Below are 14,411 nucleotides of genomic sequence, written 5' to 3'. Positions count from 1 at the left end.
GTAAGGTTTCCAGTACATTGTTTTCATGGTATTGCATGAGAACTGGCCAGATATTGCTTTACAAGATAAAGTATGTTTATATTATGCATTCTAGTATACTTTACAACATTTCATAAAAAAATAAAATAAAAAAATAAAAAAAATAGGTAAGCCTAGTAAATGTCTGACATAGTTAATTTAATATGCATCCTTATTTATGAGAAAACTCAGAGACCACTTAGTTACAAGTCTGTTCTTGCTATAAAGAGCAGACAGATTGCTTTGAGATAGTCCCTCCTACAAGCCAAGCCTTATTTTATTAATAGTATAACAGTGCACACTAACAAACAAGAAACAGCTTGTCTATAATTTATGTCATATGTCACTGCTGTTGCATTGAGACTGGTAGTTCCTCCTCTGGGCAAAAATAGTCACAAATATAAAAACAGCATACAGATTGCAGCACCCCACATCACTATTCAGAAATGATCTTTCACATATTTACATCATACAGTATTGGAAACAAATACCTCATCTGCAGCACATTGATAGAGTGTTGCAAATGAGTTTAATTCCAACAAGAAGCTAAAGTGACACTAATGATATTCTTAATCTCCAAAAATTCATCCATGCGTTTCCGGCCAGTCACACAGCGGGATTATAACCCCGGGAGGCGGAGCGCGGTTTAAGATCATGTGACCGCCGTGATTGGCTGTCACAACGGTCACGTGGTCCTAAAACTTCCGATCGCAAAGAGCGAATGGGAGCTTTTGGTTAGTTGACAGTAACCATGCAGGAAGCACGCAGCGCGCACTCCCAGCACAAGTGCATAGGCAGCAATTCACGCAAAAATGTGGCCTCTCGGCGATAAGGACCAGGCACAGAGAGGCTGCATATTTGCGTATGGCAGGCTCCAAGGTTTTTTATCTTATTGCCTTCTATGCATTAGGATAAAAAACCTTTTGTGTGTAGCAGCCTCCCCAGCACCCCCCTAATTACTTACCTGAGCCCCTTCTCTCTCCAGCGATGTCCAGGAGTGTCTAAGCTGTCACTCCTCCTGATTGGCTGAGACACAGCAACGGTGCCATTGGCTCCCACGGCTGTCAATCAAAGTCAGTTAGCCAATCAGTGGAGAGAGGGGACGGGGCCAGGTTGGGCTCCATGTCTGAATGGACACACGGAGCTGTGACTCGGGTCCAGTGCCACCATAGGAAACTGCTGACTGTGGGGGCACTCGATAGGAGGGAGGAGCCAGGAGCAGCTATGAGGGACCTGAGAAAAGGAGGAAAACCAACTGCACAGAGGAGGTAAGTATAACATGTTTGTTATTTTTAATTTTTTACGAGACTTTACAATCACTTTAAAATGTAGCCAATACCTAATACTTAAAGTGATTGTAAACCTTTATCTTTTATTCTTTTAAAAAAATAAACATGTTATACTTACCTGCTCTGTGCAATAGTTTTGCACAGAGCAGCCCCAATTCTCTACTTCTGGGGCCCTCCACCGGCGCTCCTGGCTACTCCTCTTCGGCGAGTGCTCCACTAGGAAGCTTCTTCCTATAGGGGCACTCATGTGGGCTGGATCCAAAGCCACCTTGTCTGCATCTACTGTATAGAGAGCGTAGCTCGACCTTGCCCCCAGCTCCCTTGTCACATGATTTGGTTGACAGCAGCGGGAGTCAATGGCTCCTGTTGCAATCAATCTGCCCTGTGAAGATTGAGAGAGCAGAGAGAGTTGTTGTTCTCATGCACAGTGCTCGATTGAGATCACGCTCAGGTAAGTATACAGGAAAACTGGGGTGATCCTGTGGCACAGAAGGTTTTTTACCCTAATGCAAACAATGCATTAAGTTAAAAAAACTTGAGCCTTTAGAATCACTTTAACTTCTCTTATTTTCTACATTTTGGTTGAAAACATATCTGTTGATCCATCCCAAAGTCTTGTCAGCTAATAATTTCCTTTACTGCACTCTTATCTTATTTCTGAGGGTTACAGAGCTTTATTCCTCATCTTATGTAGAAGAGCAGAGGGTGTGGTCTTGTACTCCTTTCAGACGGTGATAACACTGCTCCTCCATAGATACAATACAGTGAGTGAGCATTGTCACCCTATGACTGGATTGTGTTACTAGCAGGATCACCAGGTGAATATAAAGAAAAAAGCCAGAAAAAGAAAATGATTCAGCAACCACATCTAAAAATGGGTAAGCTGCTATTTATAAAATGTTTCTTTTGGGGTATGGACACCAGTTCATTATGTGATTCTGTATTCTCATGGTGTTGGCAAGAAAAGAATAAGACACTAACACACAATCTCAAGGCCATGCTATGAAAGAACAGGACGTTGGTTGGCACTTTGCTACATTGCCGCAGATGAAACCACTGATCCATCATTTTAAGAAAGGCATGTGACATTGTTACATAACTGTACAATATCTAATAACAGAAATCTTGAAATGATAAAGTCAACCCAAATATATAGACTGGAAATAAAAAGAGTATTCTAAACCATGCTTGTGTTTGTGGTAAGACTTTTCTAGCCTCATATGACAGTAATACTGACACATCTATAAATAAACTCAATCAGTGAGCATATAAAAGTCAGTCCACTCACCAAATGTCATTTTCATTGTGGTCACATACAGACATTTTTCCTATATGGATGATTCCAATGAAAATAAAGAGAAGATGCTCAGCCATGGGGCCTTCTGGCCAGCTATTTCACTCTTTTTTAAACTTGCAGGCACAGCTCTTTTCCTTCTCTAGCACACATATCTGTTCTTAAAGTGTATGTATAGGCTTTTTGTTTTTTGTCCAACTCGGTTTACCACACTTTTCTGTCTGGTTTGTGTTGCAGACCGCGCTGGACTTACTGAATCAGTCACTGGGCGTGGATGAGTGATTGTGTGGACAAATGTGAAGCAATCCATCCCAGTGGGTCGGACTCATGCCCAATGATGGATGGTGGTGGTGGACCCACTTAGAGGCTTGGGCTGCTACTGTTCTGATCAAACCTTGTAGTAGTTTGAGCGAGAAGACTTGGGTAGGAAAGAAAGAGCACCCGGTATCTAGAAAACTGCAACTTTAGATGTATGGTTTAAAAGACATTTATTGTAGGTGTAAACATATACATCAAGCCAACGCGTTTTCTGCTCATGCCATCCCATCTCCATTAGTTAACAATGAACAACTTTTCTTGCCACTTGCCTTATCCTTCTCCCTCCCAGCAGCCCTCATCTCGACCATCCATCCCTCCTCCAGTTGCCAGCCTTCATACTTATTTTTCATTTTTCTGCCACCAACATCAAGGACCCCCCCACCCCCACCCCAGCTAGTCATTCCCCATATCAGTTCCTACGGTCCACTAAGGTCCCCTCTTTTCATCAACTCCCAACACCCTCCCTCCCCAATTTGGGGACCCCCCTCCACTGCCCCCTACGCAGATAAATGTTCCATTGAAAATATACAATATTTATGTTACATTCCCTCTTTATTTCTCCTCACAGAAATCTTGTAAGACTATTTTTTTATTTATCTATTGGTTATTATAAATCTTTCTTTATCTATTGGTTTCATATTTGTTATCAATTTGTTATGTTTTTTATATGTTATTTAGAAGTATTTTGTTTTAATTACAGCTACACACACAAACACACACACATATATATATATATACAGTGGGGACGGAAAGTATTCAGACCCCCTTAAATTTTTCACCATTTGTTATATTGCAGCCATTTCCTAAAATCATTTAAGTTCTTTTTTTTTTTCTCATTAATGTACACACAGTACCCCATATTGACAGAAAAACACAGAATTGTTGACATTTTTGCAGATTTATTAAAAAAGAAAAAGAAAAAAAAAAGAAAAACTGAAATATTACATGGTCCTAAGTATTCAGACCCTTTGCTGTGACACTCATATATTTAACTCAGGTGCTGTCCATTTCTTCTGATCATCCTTGAGATGGTTCTACACCTTCATTTGAGTCCAGCTGTGTTTGATTATACAGACTGGACTTGATTAGGAAAGCCACACACCTGTCTATATAAGACCTTACAGCTCACAGCTCACAGTGCATGTCAGAGCAAATGAGAATCATGAGGTCAAAGGAACTGCCTGAAGAGCTCAGAGACAGAATTGTGGCAAGGCACAGATCTGGCCAATGTTACAAAAAAAATTCTGCTGCAGTTAAGGTTCCTATAAGCACAGTGGCCTCCATAATCCTTAAATGGAAGACGTTTAGGACAACCAGAACCCTTCCTAGAGCTGGCCGTCCGGCCAAACTGAGCTATCGGGGGAGAAGATCTTTGGTGAGAGAGGTAAAGAAGAACCCAAAGATCGCTGTGGCTGAGCTCCAGATATGCAGTTGTAGAAAGTCAACCATCACATGAATGCGGCCAAGTACAGGGATATCCTGGATGAAAACCTTCTCCAGAGTGCTCAGGACCTCAGATTGGGCCGAAGGTTTACCTTCCAACAAGACAATGACCCTAAGCACACAACTAAAATAATGAAGGAGTGGCTTCACAACAACTCTGTGACTGTTCTTGAATGGCCCAGCCAGAGCCCTGACTTAAACCCAATTGAGCATCCCTGGAGAGACCTAAAAATGGCTGTCCACCAACGTTTACCATCCAACCTGACAGAACTGGAGAGGATCTGCAAGGAGGAATGGTAGAGGATCTCCAAATCCAGGTGTGAAAAACTTGTTGCATCTTTCCCAAAAAGACTCATGGCTGTATTAGATCAAAAGGGTGCTTCTACTAAATACTGTCCAAAGGGTCTGAATACTTAGGACCATGTGATAGTTCAGTTTTTCTTTTTTACTAAATCTGCAAAAATGTCAAAAACTCTATGTTTTTCTGTCAATATGGGGTGCTGTGTGTACATTAATGAGGAAAAAAATGAACTTATATGATTTTAGCAAATGGCTGCAATATAACAAAGAGTGAAAAATTTAAGGGGGTCTGAAAAATTTCCGTCCCCACTGTATATATATATATATATATATATATATATATATATATATATATATATACACACATATACACACACACATATACTGTATATATGTACATATTATATATGTTTTATATATATTTTGTGCTTACTCGTTAGCCCTGAAGAAGGGGGAGTCCTATCCCCCGAAGTGCCTTTTGAACCATACATCTAAACTTACAGTTTTCTGGACACTGAACGCTGCTTCTTTTCTACCCAAATGGTGGATATTGTCACCAGGACATAAAGTGATGAGAAATCCAATTTTTTTGAGCTTTTACCAGAACTTGTGATAGTAAATCTTCCTATTGGGACCAGGGGTGGATCGGGTGGATCGGGGGGGGGGGGGGGGGGCAATGGTTTAATTGCCCCCCCTGAGAAAATAGTGAGCAGGCTGTGCTGATGCCGACCCCCCATCAGGACACAGGGCAGCGGCACTGAAACTGACAGGCTATGTGAAGGGACACAGGCAGAGCCGCGGGGGATTTCCACCCCTCCTTCTCCTCCTTGAGTTGAGCAGCTCTCATTCACCCGGTAATGCCCGCTCCTATTGGCTTCATTCGGGGCCAATGGCTGGGAAACTAACACCAAGAGTATTATGGGACATGTAGTCCCGGATAGCAGCAGGCCCAGGACGATTCCCTGAGAGTGCACTGCAGCCCCCAAAATGCTGAGCGGAAGGGGGGGAGAGGAGGACCGTGAGAGGAGAAGAGGGACCATGAGGCTGTCGGGTGGAGGGAGCCAGAGAGAAAGTGCCAGTGATCTGATTCTACTATATATCCCCTAATGTAAGAACTTATCTCCAGGTGGGGGGATGAGGGGGGGGGCGGGGATGCAGGCTTCCATAGAGGTACAGGACCTTATTACTGGCTGCTCCCACTCTGTCCTGCCTTCCATCTGGCTGCTCCCACCCTGTCCTCCCCTCCACCTGGCTGCTCCCACCCTGTCCTCCCTTTGACCTGGCTGCTCCAACCCTGTCCTCCCCTCCACCTGGCTGCTCCCATCCTGTGCTCCCTTCCACCTGGCTGCTCCCTCTCTGTCCTCCCCTCCACCTGGCTGCATCCACCCTGTCCCCCCCATCCACCTTGCTGCTCCCACACTGTCCCCCCCTCCACCTGGCTGCATCCACCCTGTCCCCCCTCCACCTGGCTGCATCCACCCTGTCCTCCCCTCCACTTGGCTGCACCCACCCTGTCCTCCCCACCACCTGGCTGCATCCACCCTGTCCTCCTCTCCACCTGGCTGCTCCCATCCTGTGCTCCCTTCCACCTGGCTGCTCCCACTCTGTCCTCCCCTCCACCTGGCTGCTCCCACTCTGTCCTCCTTTCCACCTGGCTGCTCCCACTCTGTCCTCCCTTCGACCTGGCTGCTACAACCCTGTCCACCCCTCCACCTGGCTGCTCCCACCCCGTGCTCCCTTCCATCTGGCTGCTCCCACTCTGTCCTCCCTTCCACCTGGCTGCTCCCATCCTGTGCTCCCTTCCACCTGGCTGCTCCCACTCTGTCCTCCCCTCCACCTGGCTGCATCCACCCTGTCCCCCATTCACCTTGCTACTCCCACACTGCCCCCCCTCCACCTGGCTGCATCCACCATGTCCTCCCCTCCACCTGGCTGCATCCACCCTGTCCTCCCCTCCACTTGGCTGCATCCACCCTGTCCTCCCCTCCAACTGGCTGCATCCACCCTGTCCTCCCCTCCACCTGGCTGCTCCTATCCTGTGCTCCCTTCCACCTGGCTGCTCCCACTCTGTCCTCCCCTCCACATGGCTGCTCCCACCCTGTCCTCCCCTCCACCTGGCTGCTCCCACTCTGTGCTCCCTTCCATCTGGCTGCTCCCATTCTGTCCTCCCCTCCACCTGGCTGCTGCCATCCTGTGCTCTCTTCCACCTGGCTGCTCCCACTCTGCCTCCCCTCACCTGGCTGCATCCACCCTGTCCCCCATCCACCTTGCTGCTCCCACACTGTCCCCCCTCCACCTGGCTGCATCCACCCTGTCCTCCCCTTCACCTGGCTGCATCCACCCTGTCCTCCCCTCAACCTGGCTGCTCCAACTCTGTCCTGCCCTCCACCTGGCTGCTCCCACCCTGTCCTCCCCTCCACTTGGCTGCATCCACCCTGTCCTCCCCTCCACCTGGCTGCATCCACCCTGTCCTCCCCTCCACCTGGCTGCTCCCACCCTGTCCTCCCCTCCATCTGACTACTCCCAATCTATCCTCCCCTCCACCTGGCTGCATCCACCCTGTCCTCCCCTCCACCTGGCTGCTCCCACCCTGTCCTCCCCTCCATCTGGCTGCTCCCAATCTATCCTCCCCTCCACCTGGCTGCATCCACCCTGTCCTCCCCTCCACTTGGCTGCTCCCACCCTCTTCTCCCCTCCACCTGGCTGCTCCCACCCTGTCCTCCCTTCCACCTGGCTGCTCCCACCCTGTCCTCCCCTCCACCTAGCTGCTCCCACCCTGTCCTCCCATCCACCTGGCTGCTCCCACCCTGTCCTCCCCTCCACCTGGCTGCATTCAACCTGTCCCCCCCTCCTCCTGGCTGCTCCCAATCTATCCTCCCCTCCACCTGGCTGCATCCACCCTGTCCTTCCCTCCACCTGGCTGCTTCCACCCTCTTCTCCCCTCCGCCTGGCTGCTCCCACCCTGTCCTCCCTTCCACCTGGCTGCTCCCACCCTGTCCTCCCCTCCACCTGGCTGCTCCCACCCTGTCCTCCCCTCCACCTGGCTGCATTCAACCTGTCCCCCCCTCCTCCTGGCTGCTCCCACTCTGTCCTCCCCTCCACCTGGCTGCATCCACCCTGTCCTCCCCTCCACCTGGCTGCTCCCACTCTCCTCCCCTCCACCTGGCTGCTCCCACCCTGTCCTCCCTTCCACCTGGCTGCTCCCACTCTGTCCTCCCTTCCACCTGGCTGCTCCCACCTTGTCCTCCCCTCCACCTGGCTGCAACCAACAATACTTTTTCAAGACACTGTGTTTTTATGTGTGTGCGCGTGTGTGTGTGTGTGTGTGTATATATATATATATATATATATATATATATATAATTGCATTATATGGTTGGCCCCCCTACTTTTGTCCCTGTCCCCCCCATGTGCCCTCCCTAAATATGTATGCTGAAGACGCCACTGTCTCTCACAGCCCCCCTGCATCACCACATTTCTGCATCTAAAAGAAGACTGCCATTACTGTGCAGGCACGGGCAGCAGAGAGATGACATCATCTCTCACTGCCCACCCTCACTCTGGGACAACAGGGACACTGTCACTGGCCAATGGCAGTGACAATCTACATCTGGTGACAGGCAACTGTGGCAAATGACAAGCTGCATCTGATAACAGGCGGCGTAGCAAGTGACAATCCCCATCTGGTGGCAGGCGACGGTGGCAAGTGACACACTCAGGGCTCCCACTGATTCTGCATTATGGTAAGTTGAACTATTAAATTTTATAGTATAATGTAACAATAGAAATAATGCACTTCAATCATCCTGACACCATAACAACCATGGTGCGGCATATGTGCTAAGAGGAGGCATTTGGGGGAGAGGATTTTTGCTGGGAGGGGGGATTTGGTGGGGTGAGAAGATTTCTGTTTGGAGGGTGAATTTGAGGGGGGATATTATTTATGCTGGGGAGGTGGAATTTGGGGGAGAGTAGATGACTTGTGCTTAGGGTGGGGCAGATTTCTGCTAAAAGGGAGGATTTGGTAGGGAGGAGAATTTGTATTGTGGAGGTTGTGCTGGGTGGTGGGAGATGAATAATGCTATAAGGTGGATTGGGGGGGGATTTCTGCTGGGGAGGTGGGATTTTGGCTAGGAGAGTAAAGTTAGGGGGGCTAAGAGGAAGGATTTGACGGGAGAGGGTGTTTGGAGGAGGGAGAATTAATGTTGGCAGGGGATATTTGGGAGGGGGGGTGAGAGGATTTGTGTTAAGAGGGGGAATTTTGGAGAAATACTATTTGTGCTAGAAGGTGAGATTTGGGAGAGGGAGATGATTAAATCCTGGTGAAAGGAGGATGGGGGGGGGGCTGCTGGGAGGGGAGATTTGAGGGGGGAGAATTTGTGCTGGGTGGGAAAAGGTTTGGGGAGTGAGAGGATTTGTGCTGGGGGGATGTAGGATAGGAGAGGATTTATGCTGGGGGGGTGTTGGATAAGAGAGGATTTGTGCTGGGGGGATGTAGGATAGGAGATGATTTTTGCTGTGGGTATGTAGGATAGGAGAGGATTTGTGATGGTGGGATGTAGGATAGGAGAGGATTTGTGCTGGGGGGATGTAGGATAGGAGAGGATTTGTGCTGGGGGGATGTGGGATAGGAGAGGATTTGTGCTGGGGGATGTGGGATAGGAGAGGATTTGTGCTGGGGGATGTGGGATAGGAGAGGATTTGTGCTGAGGGATGTGGGATAGGAGAGGATTTGTGCTGGGGGATGTGGGATAGGAGGGGATTTGTGCTGGGGGAATGTGGGATAGGAGAGGATTTGTGCTGGGGGATTGGGGGGGATGTAGGATAGGAGAGGATTTGTGCTGGGGGGATGTAGGATAGGAGAGGATTTGTGCTGGGGGGTTGTAGGATAGGAGAGGATTTGTGCTGGGGGGATGTAGGATAGGAGAAGATTTGTGCTGGGGGGTGTAGGATAGGAGAGGATTTGTGCTGGGGGGTGTAGGATAGGAGAGGATTTGTGCTGGGGGATGTAGGATAGGAGAGGATTTCTGCTGGGGGGATTGGGGGGATGTGGGGTAGGAGAGGATATGTGCTGGGGGGATGTAGGATAGGCGAGGATTTGTGCTGGGGGGATGTAGGATAGGAGAGGATTTGTGCTGGGGGAATGTGGGATAGGAGAGGATTTGTGCTGGGGGGATTTGGGGGATGTGGGATAGGAGAGGATTTGTGCTGGGGGGATGTAGGATAGGAGAGGATTTGTACTGGGGGGATGTAGGATAGGAGAGGATTTGTGGTGGGGGAATGTGAGATAGGAGAGGATTTGTGCTGGGGGGATTTGGGGGATGTGGGATAGGAGAGGATTTGTGCTGGGGGGATGTAGGATAGGAGAGGATTTGTGGTGGGGGAATGTGGGATAGGAGAGGATTTGTGCTGGGGGGATTGGGGGGATGTGGGATAGGAGAGGATTTGTGCTGGGGGGATGTGGGATAGGAGAGGATTTGTGCTGGGGGGATGTAGGATAGGAGAGGATTTGTGCTGGGGGAATGTGGGATAGGAGAGGATTTGTGCTGGGGGGATTGGGGAGATGTGGGATAGGAGAGGATTTGTGCTGGGGGGATGTAGGATAGGAGAGGATTTGTGCTGGGGGATGTGGGATAGGAGAGGATTTGTGCTGGGGGGATTGGGGGGATGTGGGGTAGGAGAGGATATGTGCTGGGGGGGATGTGGGATAGGAGAGGATTTGTGCTGGGGGAATGTGGGATAGGAGAGGATTTGTGCTGGGGGGATTGGGGGGGATGTGGGGTAGGAGAGAATTTGTGCTGGGGGGATGTGGGATAGGAGAGGATTTGTTCTGGGGGGATGTGGGATAGGAGAGATTTGTGCTGGGGGGATGTGGGATAGGAGAGGATTTGTGCTGGGGGGATTGGGGGGATGTGGGATAATAAAGGATTTGTGCTGGCGGGATGTGGGATAGGAGAGGATTTGTGCTGGGGGATGTGGGATAGAAGAGGATTTGTGCTGGGGGGATTGGGGGGATGTGGGGTAGGAGAGGATATGTGCTGGGGGGATTGGGGGATGTAGGATAGGAGAGGATTTGTGCTCGGGGGATGTAGGATAGGAGAGGATTTGTGCTGGAGGGATGTGGGATAGGACAGGATTTGTGCTGGGGGGATGTAGGATAGGAGAGGATTTGTGCTGGGGAGATGTGGGATAGGAGAGGATTTGTGCTGGGGGGATGTAGGATAGGAGAGGATTTGTGCTGGGTGAATGTAGGATAGGAGAGGATTTGTGCTGGGGGGATGTGGGATAGAAGAGGATTTGTGCTGGGGGGATTGGGGGGATGTGGGGTAGGAGAGGATATGCGCTCGGGGGATTGGGGGATGTAGGATAGTAGAGGAATTGTGCTGGGGGGGTGTAGGATAGGAGAGGATTTGTGCTGGGGGGATGTAGGATAGGAGAGGATTTGTGCTGGGGGGATGTGGGATAGGAGAGAATTTGTGCTGGGGGGATGTGGGATAGGAGAGGATTTGTTCTGGGGGGATGTGGGATAGGAGGGGATTTGTGCTGGGGGGATGTGGGATAGGAGAGGATTTGTGCTGGGGGGATTGGGGGGATGTGGGATAGGAAAGGATTTGTGCTGGGGGGATGTGGGATAGGAGAGGATATGTGCTGGGGGGATTGGGGGATGTGGGATAGGAGAGGATTTGTGCTGGGCGGATGTAGGATAGTAGAGGATTTGTGCTGGGGGGATGTGGGATAGGAGAGGATTTGTGCTGGGGGGATGTGGGATAGGAGAGGATTTGTGCTGGGGGGATGTAGGATAGGAGAGGATTTGTGCTGGTGGGATGTGGGATAGGAGAGGATTTGTGCTGGGGGGATGTAGGTTAGGAGAGGATTTGTGCTGGGGGGATGTAGGATAGGAGAGGATTTGTGCTGGGGGGATGTAGGATAGGAGAGGATTTGTGCTCGGGGATGTGAGATAGGAGAGGATTTGTTCTGGGGGGATTGGGGGGATGTGGGATAGGAAAGGATTTGTGTTGGGGGGATGTGGGATAGGAGAGGATTTGTGCTGGGGGGATGTAGGATAGGAGAGGATTTGTGCTGGGGGGATGTGGGATAGGAGAGGATTTGTGCTGGGGGGATGTGAGATAGGCGAGGATTTGTGCTGGGGGGATGTGGGATAGGAGAGGATTTGTGCTGGGGGGATGTGGGATAGGAGAGGATTTGTGCTGGGGGGATGTAGGATAGGAGAGGATTTGTGCTGGGGGGATGTAGGATAGGAGAGGATTTGTGCTGGGGGAATGTGAGATAGGAGAGGATTTGTGCTGGGGGGATTGGGGGGATGTGGGATAGGAGAGGATTTGTGCTGGGGGGATGTAGGATAGGAGAGGATTTGTGCTGGGGGAATGTGGGATAGGAGAGGATTTGTGCTGGGGGGGATTGGGGGGATGTGGGATAGAAGAAGATTTGTGCTGGGGGGATATAGGATAGGAGAGGATTTGTGCTGGGGGATTGGGGGGATGTGCGGTAGGAGAGGATATGTGCTGGGGAGATGGGGGGATGTAGGATAGGAGAGGATTTGTCCCAGGGGGATGTGGGATAGGAGAGGTTTTGTGCTCGGGGGATGTGGGATAGGAGAGGATTTGTTCTGGGGGGATGTGGGATACGAGAGGATTTGTGCTGGGGGGATTGGGGGGATGTGGGATAGGAAAGGATTTGTGCTGGGGGGATGTGGGATAGGAGAGGATTTGTGCTGGGGGGATTGGGGGGATGTGGGATAGGAGAGGATTTGTTCTGGGGGGATGTGGGATAGGAGAGGATTTGTGCTGGGGGGATTGGGGGGATGTGGGATAGGAGAGGATTTGTTCTGGGGGGATGTGGGATAGGAGAGGATTTGTGCTGGGGGGATTGGGGGGATTTGGGATAGGAAAGGATTTGTGCTGGGGGGATGTAGGATAGGAGAGGATTTGTGCTGGGGGGATGTGGGATAGGAGAGGATTTGTGCTCGGCGGATGTGGGATAGGAGAGGATTTGTTCTGGGGGATGTGGGATAGGAGAGGATTTGTTCTGGGGGGACAGCACCATCCGTCCCTCCAGTCTCCGCAACGCATCGCCACCCACACCCAGCACCATCCATCCCTCCAGTCTCCACAATGCATCACCATCCACACCCAGCACCATCCATCCCTCCAGTCTCCACAACGCACTGCCACCCACTTCCAGCACCATCCATCCCTCCAGTCTCCACAACACACTGCCACCCACTCCCAGCACCATCAATCCCTCCAGTCTCCACAACGCACTGCCACCCATGCCCAGCACCATCCATCCCTTCAGTCTCCACAACGCATCGCCACCCACGACCAGCATTATACATCCCTCCAGTCTCCACAACGCACCGCCACCCACGCCCAGCACCATCCATCCCTCCAGTCTCCACAACGCATCGCCACCCACGCCTAGCACCATCCATCCCTCCAGTCTCCACAAAGCACCGCCACCCACGCCCAGCACCATCCATCCCTCCAGTCTCCACAACACATCCTCACCCACGCCCAGCACCATCCATCCCTCCAGTCTCCACAACACATCGCCACCCACGCCCAGCACCATCCATCCTTCCAGTCTCCACAACACATCCCCACCCACGCCCAGCACCATCCATCCCTCCAATCTCCACAACGCATCGCCACCCACGTCCAGCGCCATCCATCCCTCAGTCTCCAAAGGTGTAAGAGTGTTAAAATAAACGTGGGTGCACCAGAGGAATCGGTGGGATGGCCTGTGGGCAGATACTGTGGGACAATCAGGGGGCAGGTCCTGGAAAATGTTGCGGGTTGGGCCCCAGGGGGCCCAGGCCTAAAGCTGTGTAAGGGGCCCCAAAATTTCTGATGGCTGCCCTGCTGCTGGGACATTGAATTCTGATACACCAATCAGTGGCTGCAGTTGCTGACTGTCTGAGGCCACAAACTGATGGAAATGTGGCTGGTCCCTGTTAGATCGGCCAAATTTCAATCAGTGTATGTCCAGCTTAAAGTGGAGTTCCACCCACTTTTACAACTCTTTCGCATCCCTCACTAAACTGTGCACTGTAAACGAATTGGATATTTTTTTTTTTTCTCAGCACCTACTGTATATCTGCTGTATTCATTTTTCACTTCCTCCTCCCTAGCCGTGGCCTATCGCATCATTTCCTGTTTGCAATGCCTTCTGGGAAGGGGTGGCAACTTCCTCTGACACTGCCATTGCTATGGAAACCTAACCTGAAACCTATTACACTACTTGTGCTGCACTGAGCATGTGCGAGATCTGCAAGGATGAGATCCAGGAAGAAATACAGTCTGGCTTCAGATACCCACACTTAAGATGGCCACGGCCTGCTGTAAGTTTATAAGTTTATAAAATAACAAACTACTGCTATAAACTAACAAAACAGACCTTAGTTTACAGACTAACTTTACTAGAATACATTAAGCTTATGTATTATAGGGGTATTTTTATTTAAAAAGTATAATTTCGGCCGGAACACCACTTTAAAGATCGCCAGATTCCTCCATCTACACAAATTAGGTGGATAGAGAAATAATCGCCACCCCTACTGGGCCACTGTATTTTGACAGCGGCCCAGCAGGGGTGGGGGGATTGAAATTCTATCGGTTCAGCAGGGACGGCCACAAAATGACCAGTCCTTGCTGAACCGGTAGAATTTCAATCTGTCTATGGCCAGTTCGCCAGTTTATTGCCTCGTACACACGGTCGGACTTTGTTCG

The 14,411-nt window shown here is 50.4% G+C and overlaps 1 protein-coding gene across 2 annotated transcripts in view; it reads right to left on the bottom strand.

Annotated features, from left to right (window-relative positions):
• The window catches only part of SH3D21 (SH3 domain containing 21), a 178,217-nt gene that overhangs the window by 90,789 nt on the left and 73,017 nt on the right, over window positions 1-14,411 (bottom strand). The window lies entirely within an intron of this gene.

Source organism: Aquarana catesbeiana, linkage group LG02 (assembly GCF_042186555.1).
Source record: "Aquarana catesbeiana isolate 2022-GZ linkage group LG02, ASM4218655v1, whole genome shotgun sequence".
Classification (NCBI taxonomy): domain Eukaryota; kingdom Metazoa; phylum Chordata; class Amphibia; order Anura; family Ranidae; genus Aquarana; species Aquarana catesbeiana.
The sequence above is the reverse complement of the archived record's forward strand: the minus strand, read 5'-3'. Positions and strand labels throughout refer to the sequence as shown.